Here is a 13,946-nt window from a genome sequence, read left to right on the forward strand (position 1 = left end):
GGCACCGCACTGGGATCCCGGACAGGGCAGGTGGTTTCACAGGGATAAAAATTCCAGGGGAAACCCCCCTGAGAAGGTTCTACAGCGGTTAGAGTTGTATGTTTCTAAAAATGTGCATCCTGCCCTGTGACACATCCGCTGGAGCGCTGATCTGGGGATAGATAGATCCTGTCTCTCAGTCCCGTTGCTGTTACTTTGCTCTTTAGCACTCCTGCAGGATTTTATGAGAGGAATTCACCTCTCTTCCTGATTCTGAGTGCCTGACAAAAGGCTGCTCATATGCAAACTGCTGCTTCACTTGCAGATAAAGATGGTGGTGTGATCACTGCTGCCAACCAGGAGCTGGATCCAGAACAACCAGCCAGCCCAATGACATGGGCTGGACAGCCACGTTGGCACAGACACACCTATCCCAGCCCTGGGTCTCTGTCAGGTAGCTACTGTGTGGAGCAGTAACTACTGGGTGTGCTCTGGTCTTCCTCTTAGGGTCTGAGCTGTAACAAATAGCCACACTGATTTCTCCACCCCCGAATTTTTTGTCTCATCACCCCTCCCCCACACGCATTCCCATCCACGTTCTGAACAGAGAGTTATTATAAGATGTTTCAGCCCAAGAAGCACATTATTTTCTCTGAAAATAGTTTTCTACAAAAGTCATGCACAAGTGGCAACACAGCTTTGGAGTGTGAGATTCCCCAAGGGGAAGGGACAAAGTTGTGGTTCAACTATGGGGTGGAGAGTCAGCAGATCAGGGTTCTCATCCCCTGGCTCTGCGAGCTCTGACTCAATCCATGGCCCCCGAATGTTTAGCTTCCCTATGGGGAAAACCGATGTGATGACACATTGTAATGGCAGCACACAGCCCTTTTTTACTGCTGGGAACCACCACAGGCTCCTGCAAAGGCAACTTCTCTCACAAAAAAAAAAAAAAAAAAAAAAAAAAAAAAAAAAAAAAAAATCAAGCCTTTGGAAGCCAAAATTCTCCTCGGCAAAGTTTTTGTGTGGTGTGCTTCACTGAAGCTGCAAAGATCTACTTAGATGCTCTAAATATTTACCCAGCTTTTTTATATTTGCCCAATATTGAAAGCACCAGCCAGAACTCAATGCCCAGTCCCCTGGGGATGCATAGCTGTGCCCTGGGATGCTGTGCTAGGAGGAGGACTGTGAAGTGCTGCAGTAACCCTGTTGCCTCTCAAGTCCCACCAAGCTGGGATTGGTCATTCTTTCTCTTTTCCCCCCATCTTCTTTCCCCTGTCATTCATCTCTCCCCTTCAGCACCCTCTGCTCCCCCAGGTGTGCCTGCAGTTCAGCCTCACAGCAGGGCTTTCTTTTGCTTTCCCCCCAAGCCCAGCACTGAAGATCTTTGCTCCCATACCACCATTTGGAGTACTCCAAAGGTACTCCTCAGCTTTAATTGTAAGAGCTTTATGAAACACTGCCCTGGCAAGAAGATGGCAGAACCTTCCCTCCTCCAGGCTCTGGTGTTCATTCCAGGACATGCCTCCTGAAGAGGACATTCTCAAGGATTCCAAACTGGCAAAGCTTCTGGTCATGTGGGATGTCCCATGCCCTCCTCTGCAGCCCCACAAAGTACAGTGGCATTGCAAAGGCTTGTGTGGCACTTACTGGGTCACTGATAAAAATCTAATACCCTTACACTGGGGAAGTAAATCAAGTCACATTTCTCAAGGGAGCTTGTACCTGCCCTGCCTCTTTGCTGTTCCTCTGCTCCCCTCTTTCAGCTCAAATCATCGCCCTCTTCAGAACCCTCTCCACTTTAGAGCTTTCCCATGTCCCTCTACAAACACTGACAGGGTAGTGGCCACCATCTTCACACACCAGAGAAAGCCCTGCTCTGGTAATTTGATTGTGCCTCCAGCTCCCTCTTCAAACCCTCTGCCGTGTTCATTTGCCCTGAAAACTTCCTTAACATGAGAACTTGCTTATTTTGTATAGTATTTGGGAAATACAACAGTATAAAACCTGTTTTCAAATCAGCCTCTTTAAATGTTGCCTCTCTTCATTGATACATATCCAGTGAAGCAGAGCTGTTGGTGGGCTGTTGCTGCCATCTTCTGCCCGCTTGGAATTTTGCTGCTCACAACTTCCCCAGTCCATGACAAGGGAAAGGAGGTGAGGAAAATGCAGGGATACAGGAGTTTAGGAAGGGGCTGTGTTCCCTCATCAGTCTGTGTAGGTAGAGATCCAGGTGTGTGCCATGGAGGTTGCCCCCTCAAGCCTTGGCATCGTGGTTGTGGATGAGGGATGCCAAGCTCTGCCAATGGAGAAGGCACAGGCTCATTCAGGAGATGAAGGGGGTAAATACACTCACTTCATGCAATTGCTAAGTGGACTGTTACCAGACACAGCATGAGCTGCTCACAGTCTTTCCTGAAAACACAGGCAAATCAAATGTTTAATTCAGAGAGAACAGCAGGACTACGTGATTTCTCTCCTGACACCCATCCAATAAAGGTTTTTGGCAGGGAAGCAGAGTAAGTGGTGTGACTGGCACTAAAGCTGTGGCAGCAAAGCGTGTCATTGATCAGAAGGTGAGGATACAGACCCACGGTTTTCCAAAACTGCAAAGACTTTTGTCTATTTGTTCAGGCCTTTAGTTCTGCCTGAACCGCTGCCTTGCAACCCTCAGATTATTTTTTCCCCTTACCCTGTCATTTTTGGCAGAGTGTGATGCTTGGGGGAAGTTTTTCCTAACAATGGGCTGTTAAAAGATGTAAAAAAACTACTAAAACAAACTTTTTAAAATACCAAGCCCCACCATGGGTTCAGCTCAACAGATCTTTGGCCCCATCCCTCTTTGGGATGACAGGTCTCTAGGCAGGTGCTGGAGCAGATCTTTGGAGGTGTAATCTGAGGACATGGTGCAATTGCCATCCACCTGTGGCACAATCTCGCTGGTTCTTGGCCGCAGGACATGGATTTATCCAGTGTAAACAGCAGCAGCTGCTCAGCATGCACATGAAGCATAACCTTACACCTGGGTATTTCAGCTGTCAAAATTTTGTCTAAAAACCTGGTACCTTGTCTCTTTGGCACCTATCTGTATAAGCAGAGGTGCTAATTTCAAGTTTGATTTTCCCTTCCTCTAAGCAGGGGAAAGCATGCCAGTCCCACAGAGGTGAGCATTGCACAGCATCCAGGTGGGATACAGCCAGGGAGTGATTCAGTCAGCAGCCCCAACCTGTTGAGTTCCAACAGCCTGAAGGTGTCAGGGGCTGCAGAAAAGGCAACTTTTAAAACTAAACCCACACAGATAGAATACAAACCTCAGAACTGTTCAACACAAACTTTATATCCAGATTTTGAACATTCCTGGTGAACCTGTCTAGTGCTGAAACACCACAGGCCATGTGTAGTGGTGAGTTAATTCCCTGTTCCCCCCAGTGGGCAGCATCCTGAGCTGGCCCTGTCACAAAGCTGTCCCACAAAAGAGGAGCTCAGTGTCCCTTGGTGGGCTCCAGGGCAGCAGCTCTGGTTGTGAGCAGCAGTGTCTGTGCCACTCAGCCTTCACCAGGGAGCTGTAGCCACCAGCTGAATGCCAAGCTCACTACTCCTCTGAAAGATGGGAACATCCCTAGACAAAGGTACTGAAACAAAGAAATGTCCTGAGGTCCATACAGAGACACAGTAGCAGAGGATGGGACAGACTGCAAGAATAATTTCTATACCTTGATCTGTGCCACCCTCCTCCTCCTGCTCCACAGCAGAGGCACTTACATGGGCTGTGTGAATCGTAGGGGAGTGACATTACCAATGCAGCCTGGAGTTAATGCACTCCTGCTTGTAAAGTCAGCATCAAACACAGATCCTTGTGTAGCAGAATGTTTCACTTCACTACATCAAAGCTTTGTGCTGGGGCAGAGGGGAAGGGATAAGTCTCCTTTCTGTAGAGGTCTTCCTTGGATGGCAGTAGCCAGCACATCACTGATGGCAGGGGGGTACTCATAGCCTGGAAACACTGCACCTTTTAGAAATCAATGTCATGTTTTTTTCCACTGTGCCATACACACATTAAATATATACAGAGAAAGAGTTGGTCACACCCCAGCTTCCCACTTGCTTGAAAAAGCTCACGTGTCCAGCCCGAGATTCTCTATACTTCTCTGAGCAGAGAGCTTTTGCATGGGGTGGTGGGTGTTCCTTCAGCCTCGGGTGATAGTGGCAGTGGAAATGACCCCAGAACTGAGCTGCCTCTAAAGGGCAGCACAAGCCACAGCTGAATGGCAGCTGGAGCACAGAGGAGGTGAAATGCTCACAAGCAGCAGGACAGTTGACACGGCCATTGAGGCCATTAGTGGGAACAGAATGACAGAAAGGGCTGGGAGGCACCTGAGAGCTCATCCCATTTCAACCCCCTGCCAGGGGCAGGGACACCTTTCACTCTCTCAAGTTACTCCAGCCCCATCCAACTTGGCCTTGAACACTCACAGAGATGGGGCATCTGTGGTTTCCCTGGGCAACCTGTTCCAGGGTCTCACTACCACCACAGTAAATTATTTTTTCCACATTATCCCATCTAAGCATCTTCAAGGAAGCTCTGGGAAGTTGCACTGCAGTAAAAACCTGCCTCAGCATGTATGTTACATGCAGTAATTGTGTTGAGACTGACATGACTGGCACCAACACCAGCCTTTTATTAAAAACTGCATGCCTTCTGTCAGGCTACTCTGACTTCTCTCCTCTCTGCATGACTGGCTAACTCCCAACCTGTCCCTTACCTGGCCCCCTAACCTTGTCTGCCCCTCACACAGCATCTTCTACCTTATCTATCCCTTGCATGACCACATGTCCCTTCCTCCTCGCAGCACAGCCAGCAGACTCCATCCCAAACTGCAGCAGACCCTGGGACTCCAACTCCAGCTGTAACTACAACTTACTCTCAGTCAGGCAGCCCATTCTTTTATAACACCCATCCTCACTGGACAGGCAAGGCTGTTTCCAGTCAGCAATCAGTACAGTTGTAATTCACTTGCAAAGATTTCCTTCTGCACTATCTTTACAAGCTATTCTCCTATAGTTATGCCTCAAGACTACATGCAAGACATCCAATGGAGCTTCTTTCCTCACCCCCCTTGCAGGTTCATGTGGGAGGGCAGGATTGTGAGAGTGGGTTTTGCAAGATGAAAAGTCCTCCTCTTCCTCCCAGTCTGCTGCTTCTGAAGAACCTTTTGTGCCATGGGAGCATTCCAAGTCCCTGCCAGGAAGATGTTTTTTTCAGTTTTTCCTTTATCTTTTCCATTCTCCAGTAATACCCACCCCCATGTTGGAGCATTCTCCAAACTAGAAGGGGTAAGCATAGGAAAGACTCCTCAGAATTATTCTAGCAAATATCCTTTTTCTTTTTTGTAGAAACAGAGTTTTGTGAGCAGTTAGACCCCTGGCACAGGAACTACAGAGTTCTGATTCTTTAAGAAACAAGAATATTCAATCAAGAAATCCCATTTTCCCCTCATCCTTTTAAATCTTCTATCATTATATTGGAGCCAGGGAGTCATTAACTCCTGGTTGGGTACTGCAAGGCCAGAACTGTGATGTGCTTACTGGCAATGTCATAAAAAACAGGCATTCCCCTACCAAAGGGCTTGTGTTCTGAAAGAATAATATGTTGGGATATGCTTTAGAAGTGGATTAGTGGATCCTGATGCTCCTTCATTTGCATTTACCCCCCGGAGCATGTTTGAAGGTGTTAAAATAATTTCTTTAACTTATTCAATGGTATTTTCAATCCTTAGGTAATGGCTCAGCTCCACAGAAATATTTACATAGCCACCATCCAGTACACTCAAGATGTAGAGCAGAGGAATAGCCAGGAGCTGGTCTGCTCCTGCATTATTTCAACCTCTGCAGTGGATCCCAGGAGTGGAAAGCCCAGACTCAGATGCAGACTTGTTCACATGCCTTATTCCACCCTTTCCTTCCTAGCCTCATGGCCATTACCATAAATACCTCTAACTGAATTTGCAGTTAAATGAAGCTTTCAACCACCTGCTCCAGCATAAGGCCACAGGAAAGGTCATCATCTCCAGGTGTAAGTTGGCTTTCACATGACTTATCCAACCCCATCAGAAGGCTGGGGGCCACTTTCCCCACTGGCAACAGCCTAATTCTGTGTCTGGGCTGTAGTCAGAGCATCATAGCTCACTTCCACTTGCTTCTTACAGTTTGAGCTGAACAAAGAGCAGCTGATGCTCATCAGGGTCCCACTGGTGCCCATTTAGGAGCCACTGCCATAAAGGGGGGGTGAAGCACAGGGTGCCCAGAGAAGCTGTGGCTGCCCTGTCCCTGGAAGTGTCCAAGGCCTGGTTGGACAGGGCTTGGAGCAGCCTGGGAGAGTGGAAGGTGTGCCTGCCCATGGCAGAGGGGTAGAACAAGATGAGCAAAAGCCCTTCCAAGCCAAACTGCTCAGTAATTCTGTATCAGAGCAGTGCCTCACCAGCAGTTCACTATCAGCAACTGCACAGAAAGGTCTGAGCTGAAATGAGGACCACAAGCAGAAAGATTTCAGGGTGCAGGTTTGTGTGTGCTGAACAGGGAATGAAGTCTGTCCAGCCACCAGCAGTGACCAGCAAGGAAGGGACACAGCTCTCCTGCCTTCCCTCCACATAGCCTGCCACATTCCCAGGCATTTTTGCCTGGAGAGAATGAATGTGTTCGTGACCCTGCATCAGCCCAGCCTGGTCCCAGGAGGGGCCATACAGACACTGTTACCTTTGTAGGAGCCCCTGCAAACAAAGGGACCCTGAGACGCCACTAACGAGCTGGCTGTTACTCTTTGAAGCTTGACGAAAGAAACTTGAGCTAGGACGGGCTGTGGAGTCACAACAGCCAAACCATTTCATCTGTCAATGCTTCAATTTGTCTGTGCTGTGCCCTGCTGTTCCAGCATCACAGCAGCTCTGGCTCCTCCAGCTGCTTCAGCGCTGCCTGTGCTGCAATACCCCTCCCGGCTTCCTTTTGCAACTGCAGTCCTGCTTGGCACTGCCTTACACCCTGGAGGAAGTTCTTTAATTCCCATCCATCCTTTAAAAGCTTTGCAAATTCATCACATCATGCACAGCTTCTCATTGCGGAAGAAAAGAAGTGGGTGTTTAGCTTATTTCACTGGTAATAGCAGAAAATGGCCTATTGCAGAGAAAAAAATTGTCCAAATAAGCTGTGAGCCATAGTCTTCCTGCAGATAAAATCCAGCTCATTTTAGTGCCCTGGAAGCACTCTACAGGTATTCACTATTGAAGCATCATTGTACTTGAGATAAATGTGCTGCTTAAAGATAGCTGTCAGCACAGGCTGCTGAATAATGCCTTCATTTTACACACTCAGATTGTTCCCCAAGTTATTGGCAACACCTCAAGCTGGTAGTCTGACAGCAGAAAAATAGTCAGCATGATGGTGGAAGAGCAGGACCCTGACCCTGTGGCACCCTCTGAGTTTCCAGCAGCGTTTAAGGGCTTTAATATGTTACACCCAAGTTACTGCATTCATTAGTTGTCAGTCATCACCCTTCCATCAATTTGCTCTGGTGGAGTCGAGTCTTTGCCGTGCTCGGGTCACATCACTGGAGGTTCCACATTTTAGTTACACACTCTACATACAGAAATCCTAAATAAGCAGATTTTAAGCCTACCTATTAGCATATATTCTTATATAGTATTAAAGTTCCAACAAGTGTTTATCACTGAATGCTGCTTCCCTCTGCCATGTTTTCTTTTGTTCTTCCTTTACTCACATAAATGAATCTTTGAGCCTTGAGAGACTACTACATGTTATAGCCTTACATCTTCAAGGACAGAGAAGTCTTTTTAAGGCTCCCATTCCTCTTTCACACATATTTATTTAAATTAAAGTTATAAGCACATTTATTGGCTCATAACTCTCAATTATTTTTCAGGTTTTAGCCCCTACTTCTTAATCTGATATATAACTTCAATAATAATTTCATTTCAGCTCTTTCTTCAACAGCCAGCCCTACAGCACAGCAGCCTTTAGCTGCTCTACCTCTCCATGAGTGCCTCTTGTGCATCCCCACCCATGGACAGAGGCTCTAAATAAGCTCAGCCTGGGGGCTTTTCTTCTGTCTAAGCCTTGAGTAGAAACACTAATCTCTAGCTCAGCACAGTCACCTTGGTCCTAGACCCTGCTGCTGTGGGCCTGGCCAAGCATGTTTGCTTCCCTGGACCCAATTCCAGCCTCAGGACTGATTTACCACGTGGACTTAAGACCTGTTTCATCCCTACAGAGCTGCTTGATGCCTGGATTATTCTCAGGGAGTGCTCAGTACTCTCTCCTCTAGCACCAAGAGGAGGTAAAACCTTGGCTACTTATCTTACACTCTGATGTCAGCAATATATCACAAGTTGTTGCTCTTGCTGAATATTTCCACTGTCCAGGGGGTTCCTGGGTAGCATCTTTCCTGGAGCAGTGCTGTTTGTCCCAGTGCTTTTTCCCCTGTGAGCAGCAAGGGCTGTGGTACAGCTGGGTGGGTCTTGGGGGGGCTCTGTGGGATGTGATGCTCCTCTTCCCCCACATCTGCATGGCAGGAGGCACCCTTGGGATCTGTTCCCCATTTGAGCTCCAGCAGCTGAGCCCTGGCACCCACATGAAAGCTCCTGAGTGCTGTGAGAAGGCGGTGCCTCCCCCCAGGCTTCCTCCAGCTCCATCAGGGGTGCAGTCAGCTCTGGGTGTCTGTTCTTGCCTGCTGAGCAGTTTGCTATTGCCTCCTCCTGAACAGCTGCTCCTCAGCCTCACCATGGGGTCACTGAGTAATTTGGGAGAGGAGTGTGCATTGTTGGCCGGGGTGTTTCACACCCCTGCTTGGTAGAGATAAGTGAGGGGAGGAAAATTGTGACTACCCACAGGGTGTTGCCTTTTTCAGCAACTATGAAGGATTTCTTTAGTTCCTCAAAATGTCTGGAGTTTTAGTACTTACAATCAGCAAAAATTGGAGTGGAATATCAACGGTGCACAGCTTTCAGAAACTCATTTTCTTTTTCCTTTCAAACTGACAATAGGATTTTAAGAAAAACTCTGAATAATGGATATACTTTTGAATAATGTATGTTTCACAGCCAAAGTCCCTTGACTTTTCTTTCTGTGCCTGAATGAGAAGCCTTTTAATTGCACAACACGTGGCGAGGAGGTACAAAACGCTTTGTGTCTTGTGCTGCTGATTAACTGATGCATATACTCCCATTAAACATTCAGAGAGGGCTAAGTGTATCCCAGCCCGAAGCTGTGTGCTATGCACGTTGGGTTTTTATCAGCTAACACTCTGCCATGAGATGTGTTGTGATTTTCCTTGTCTCTGTCATGGCTGCTCATAATTTTCCTCATTTGTGTGTGTGTGTCCTTTGGATCTTTCCTGTTTCTGGGGAGGAATTCTTCCACCTGGAGAGGTTGTAGCCTCTGCTCTGGGCTCATGCAATAGGTTGAGGTCACCTTGAGAAGTGAAGAAGACTCTTGAGCTGAGACTGTGGAATAAACTCTGTTTTCCAAAATAGCAGTAGGGTTTTTTGGTGATTTTTGGTGAGCTTTTTTTTGTGTGTTGTTTTGTTTGAGTTTTTTTGAGTTTGTTTGTTTGGGTTTTTGTTTTGTTTTGTTTTGATTTGGTTTTTATGCAAGAGTTTTCCTGAGAAGTGGTGAAAGAGGTGCCTGGTGCTTGTGACAGGCTGGATGCTGTGTCATGGTGGGATGGAGAAGTTGCAGTGCACAGAGCAATTTGAGCCCTCTGGAAATCATGAGTGTGGGATGCAGGCAGGGGAATTAGCAGGAACAGCAGTGGTCTGGGTCTTTGCTGCTCTCATTCCATCATGTTGTTTTCTGTCCCTGGAGCTGGCTCTTCTCCAAGTTAATTCAACTTTCATGAAAGTTTAACTCTGCTGCAGAAGGGAAAAGACAACTCACTGTGCCCCTGAAAAATGTAAAGGGTGGTTTGGGGTCAAGTTCTTTTTTGTCCTCAGTTTCCCCAGTATTTGGTGCAGTGCCCAGCACTTTGAGCCCAGATGGGCTCAGCAGAGTGAAACCCTGCTGTGTTAGTACTTCCCTAACTCCTGTCTCCACGAAAGAGCCCCTCAAAACTTAAAACAAGAAGCTGTGACCCCATCAGCTCCCCAGTTTTCTTTCCAAGCCCAAATTCAGTCTGAGTATTGAGCCTCAATGAATAAGTGCTGCTGGAACCTGGCTCTGTCCTTCTCCCATCCCTCTCTGTTCTGGCTGTGAGGGACTTCAATCAGTTTATTGAGTGGATCCTCTGAGTTTGGACTATTTAGCTCTTGGGATTACCCCACAGAAGACCTACAGAGACAGCTTGAGGTGGCACAGATGGTCCTGTGGGCTCCCCACTGTCAGGATCTTCTCTTTCACTGTTTTTGTGATCCTTGCCTCTACAAGCCATGGGAAGCTGCCAGCTGAGTTTCTGGCTTTAAACAGACCTTGTTCTCTCTCAATTTTGCAGCTTCTCGCCTTAGAGTACAACTGCAATTTAGCTTTATTTCACAAAATTTGACATGACTTGAGACGGTGATTTACTGGCCTTGGAGGATACGGTGTATGTAACTGCGGAGGGCGTAAGTGGCTTTTCATGGCAGAGGAGTCATAAATTGAGATGGAAAAAAATGAGGGAAACGGTTAGTGTCCAACTTTACAGGGTAGCAGTAGGAACAGGACCCGGCCAAGCCATCTGTAACTGTCACAGGTCTTTATTGCCCCTGATTACCTGCAATAAAGCTGCTGGATGGCTCCAGCGGGGAGGCGAGCGCGCTCGGCTGTCTGCAGAGACACAAGGTGGCAATGTTTTCCAAAGGACACCCTGCCCCTTCTCACTGCTCAAGACTTCCAGCTGATCGGCTTTCCCTGCTCTGGCACTTGATGGAGGCCTTGGGGAAGGGTCTGTGTCTGTTCACTCCAGGAGAGGAGCCTGAACCCCCCTCTTTGCCTGCTGTGCCCTCCACACCTTCCAACAGACCCAGATCTGGAGGGACATTTTAGAGCAAGGATATTTTAGACAAGGAATAACAACCTTCCCTTGGCTTTTTAAAAAATATTATTGTTGTTGTGGGGTTTTTTATTTGTTTGTTTATTTTTTTAATTAATATCACAATACTAGCTGCAGGATTTGTTCCACTTAAAAATTAATGTTCGTGGTTGAGCAGGGGGTGGTGTGGGGCAGGTGGAAGAATTACCTCTGATTTGGTTTTTTTTTTTGCATTTGCCTGACAAATATTTCTGCTTTCCTTGGTTTTATATGTTAATTTTCAGCTTAAAGGTTGTAAGCATTGCAATGTGGCACGGGAAGGTGTGGTGTGACAGTCTCCAGCCTGCTTGAGCTCGTTTTATCTGCAAATGGCTGCATTTGCAATGTGTAATGATCTCTGTAAGGCAGTTAGAAGCGAGATAAACATCAATTTTATGGCTGGGAAAACATAAGGGGTGTTGCACAGGAAAACGAGAGGACCTGAATACTGAAAACTCTCTGGCCTCCTCGCTGCTTTTGGGTTCAGCTCTTGTCCCTCCCTGTGCATCCCAGTCCCTTCCCATGGTGGGTCCAGGTGGGTGAGATGCTGCAGAGCTGCACAGCCTCCCCTTTAGGGGTGGGGGATGCAGGTGGCCAGGACTCAGTATTCACAGGCAGGAGTTAAGGAAGGTTGTCTGAAGTGGGAATGAGCTAAGACCAAGATTAGGAAGTTTTTTGGGATTTATTTGGTAACAGGAGCTCATGCAGAAGGCAGAGGTCCAGACAGGGAATGTGTTTTGAGTTTCACAAGTAACAGCTTTTTGCAGCTGTTTCTTCACCAGATACAATGCAGGGTATAAAATGCTTTTTCTAATATGCTGAATGCCTCTGGAATGCAATTAATATTCTTGCCCAAGTCTCCAACAATTAATAGGCGTGTCTGGAAGCTGCTGAACGTGGCTGTGTGTGTGCAGGGGGGTGGTGGGCAGGGGCAGCTTAGTCCATATCCAAGCTGGAAACAGCCTCATGTGGGGAAGGAAGGTGCAAAACCATCTCTGGGAACTCGAGCTCACAGAGGGGCTGCAGGAGGACATGGAGTGAGGTCAGATCACAGCCACAGTTTGGTGCTGAGGCAGTGGCTTGCAGGTGGGAGCAGAGCCCATCTCAGCTGCTTTAGGAGACACCACCTTCCTCCCACCAGGAGCCCATGGCTTGGGCAGCTCCAAGTGCCATCCCCTAGCTGAAGCAAGGGTTCTCACAGCTCCTTCCCTTTGAGCCTGGGAGGGTGATCAAGCTAATTATTAATTAGCTACCATTCAGACTGGTTGGGGATGAGGGCTCTCCTCACGTGCAGGTGCTCAGCCTGTATAGGAAGCTGAGTCCTGGGTGGTTTTTGTTTTCTTACTCTGTGTGACATGAAATAGGCTGTCAAATGTCTCAAAAACTGGCAGAACATCCAGGGCTGGTGTTTTTGCTGTGTAGAATATTTAAGATGAGTTTTCACATTTTGTGGAGCTCATTTTCTACTTGCATTTTTGCCCTGCATGATGCTCAAGTAATCTCCACCAAAAAAAAAAAAAAAAAAAGCATGTTTGTTTACATATATATTTTTCATATTTATAGGAGGCTGAAGCTCAGAGATTAACAAAGCTTCCTATCAATTCTGCTTAAAAAAACCCCAAAACCTCATCTCAGAACCAAGCAGAAACAACATAAATCACCTCAAAAGAGCTTCAGGTATTGAAGGCACCTGAATTTCTGCTCTTGGGTTACAAAAGCTGCAGATGAGGTTGGGATTGCTGGGGGGGGGGCTGACCTAAGAGCCTGGGGCTGTCTGTGATCAGGGCCCCAAGGAGCTGCACAAACACACCGAGGGCATGAAGAAAAATGTTTTCCACCCAATCTTGTTACTGTAACAACACCAGTGAAATTTTTAAAGCAGAAAAATGTGATGTTTCAAGGCGATAGTAGTGTCCCTTCAGCTCTGTGACAAATGCTATCTGTAGCATGTGCTGCCTGCATTACAATAGTCCTGTAAGCTTGATGGCAGTCCTAGGGCACAGAGCTTCGATTTCCAAGGAAGCTATGGCTCTTTTTAAATAGTAATTTCTTGGCTAGATGTGATGATGTTGGAAGGTTATCCTTTTCTTCCCCTCTTTCTAGCCCAGCTGAGCCTTTTTTCTCTGTTTTTTTCTTCTGTCACTTTTCATTCCCCAGCTCCATTCCTTGGCTCTTTACTTTTCCAACACACTTTCCTGCTTTTGCCCTAAAGTTGGTGTTCCCCATCCATTTTGAACCATTTCTGCTCAAAGCTTTATGCTGCTGGTAGGGTTTGTTGTGTCTTCTCCCCTAGCAAGAGCAGGAGCAGCATTTGCATACATCTCAGACACAAGCATGGGAAGTTGCAGTTGCTTTGATACAGGACAAGCTCCCAAATCTTCCTTGTAATCCAAACTTCTCAGGTTAGGCTGGCAACAGCAGCCTGAGGGTCGTAGAGGTTGAGTAGTTTGGGTTGGAAAGGACCCTGCAGTGAGCAGGGACATCTTCAGCCAGATGAGGTTGCTCAGAGCCCTATCTACCCTGGCATTCAACACTTCCAGAGATGAAGAATCCACAGCTTCTGTGGGCATTCTGTGCCAGGACCTCACCACCCTCATAAAAAACCCTTCTTCTTTATATCTTATTTAAATTGACTTCCCTTTTCAGCATCTTTATGTGATGCTGATTGAGCTCTGCAGGCTCCCAGTATAGATTTGTGTTGTTGCTAGAAAACAGGCTGGAAACATCCAGCAGTCACCTCTTGGCTATAAAACTAAAATTATAAGCCAGAAACCAAGTGGAATTATGTTATTTATATTTATGAAATGTCCTATCAATTTGTGTATTTTTAAAGTGTGACTCTCATGGTTTCTAGGGATCCTTTCTTACTTCCCCCAAGACTTGATCAGTCTGTAAGAGACCTTTTACTTCAAAACCT

This window comes from Erithacus rubecula, assembly GCF_903797595.1.
Source record: "Erithacus rubecula genome assembly, chromosome: 10".
In the NCBI taxonomy this organism is placed as follows: domain Eukaryota; kingdom Metazoa; phylum Chordata; class Aves; order Passeriformes; family Muscicapidae; genus Erithacus; species Erithacus rubecula.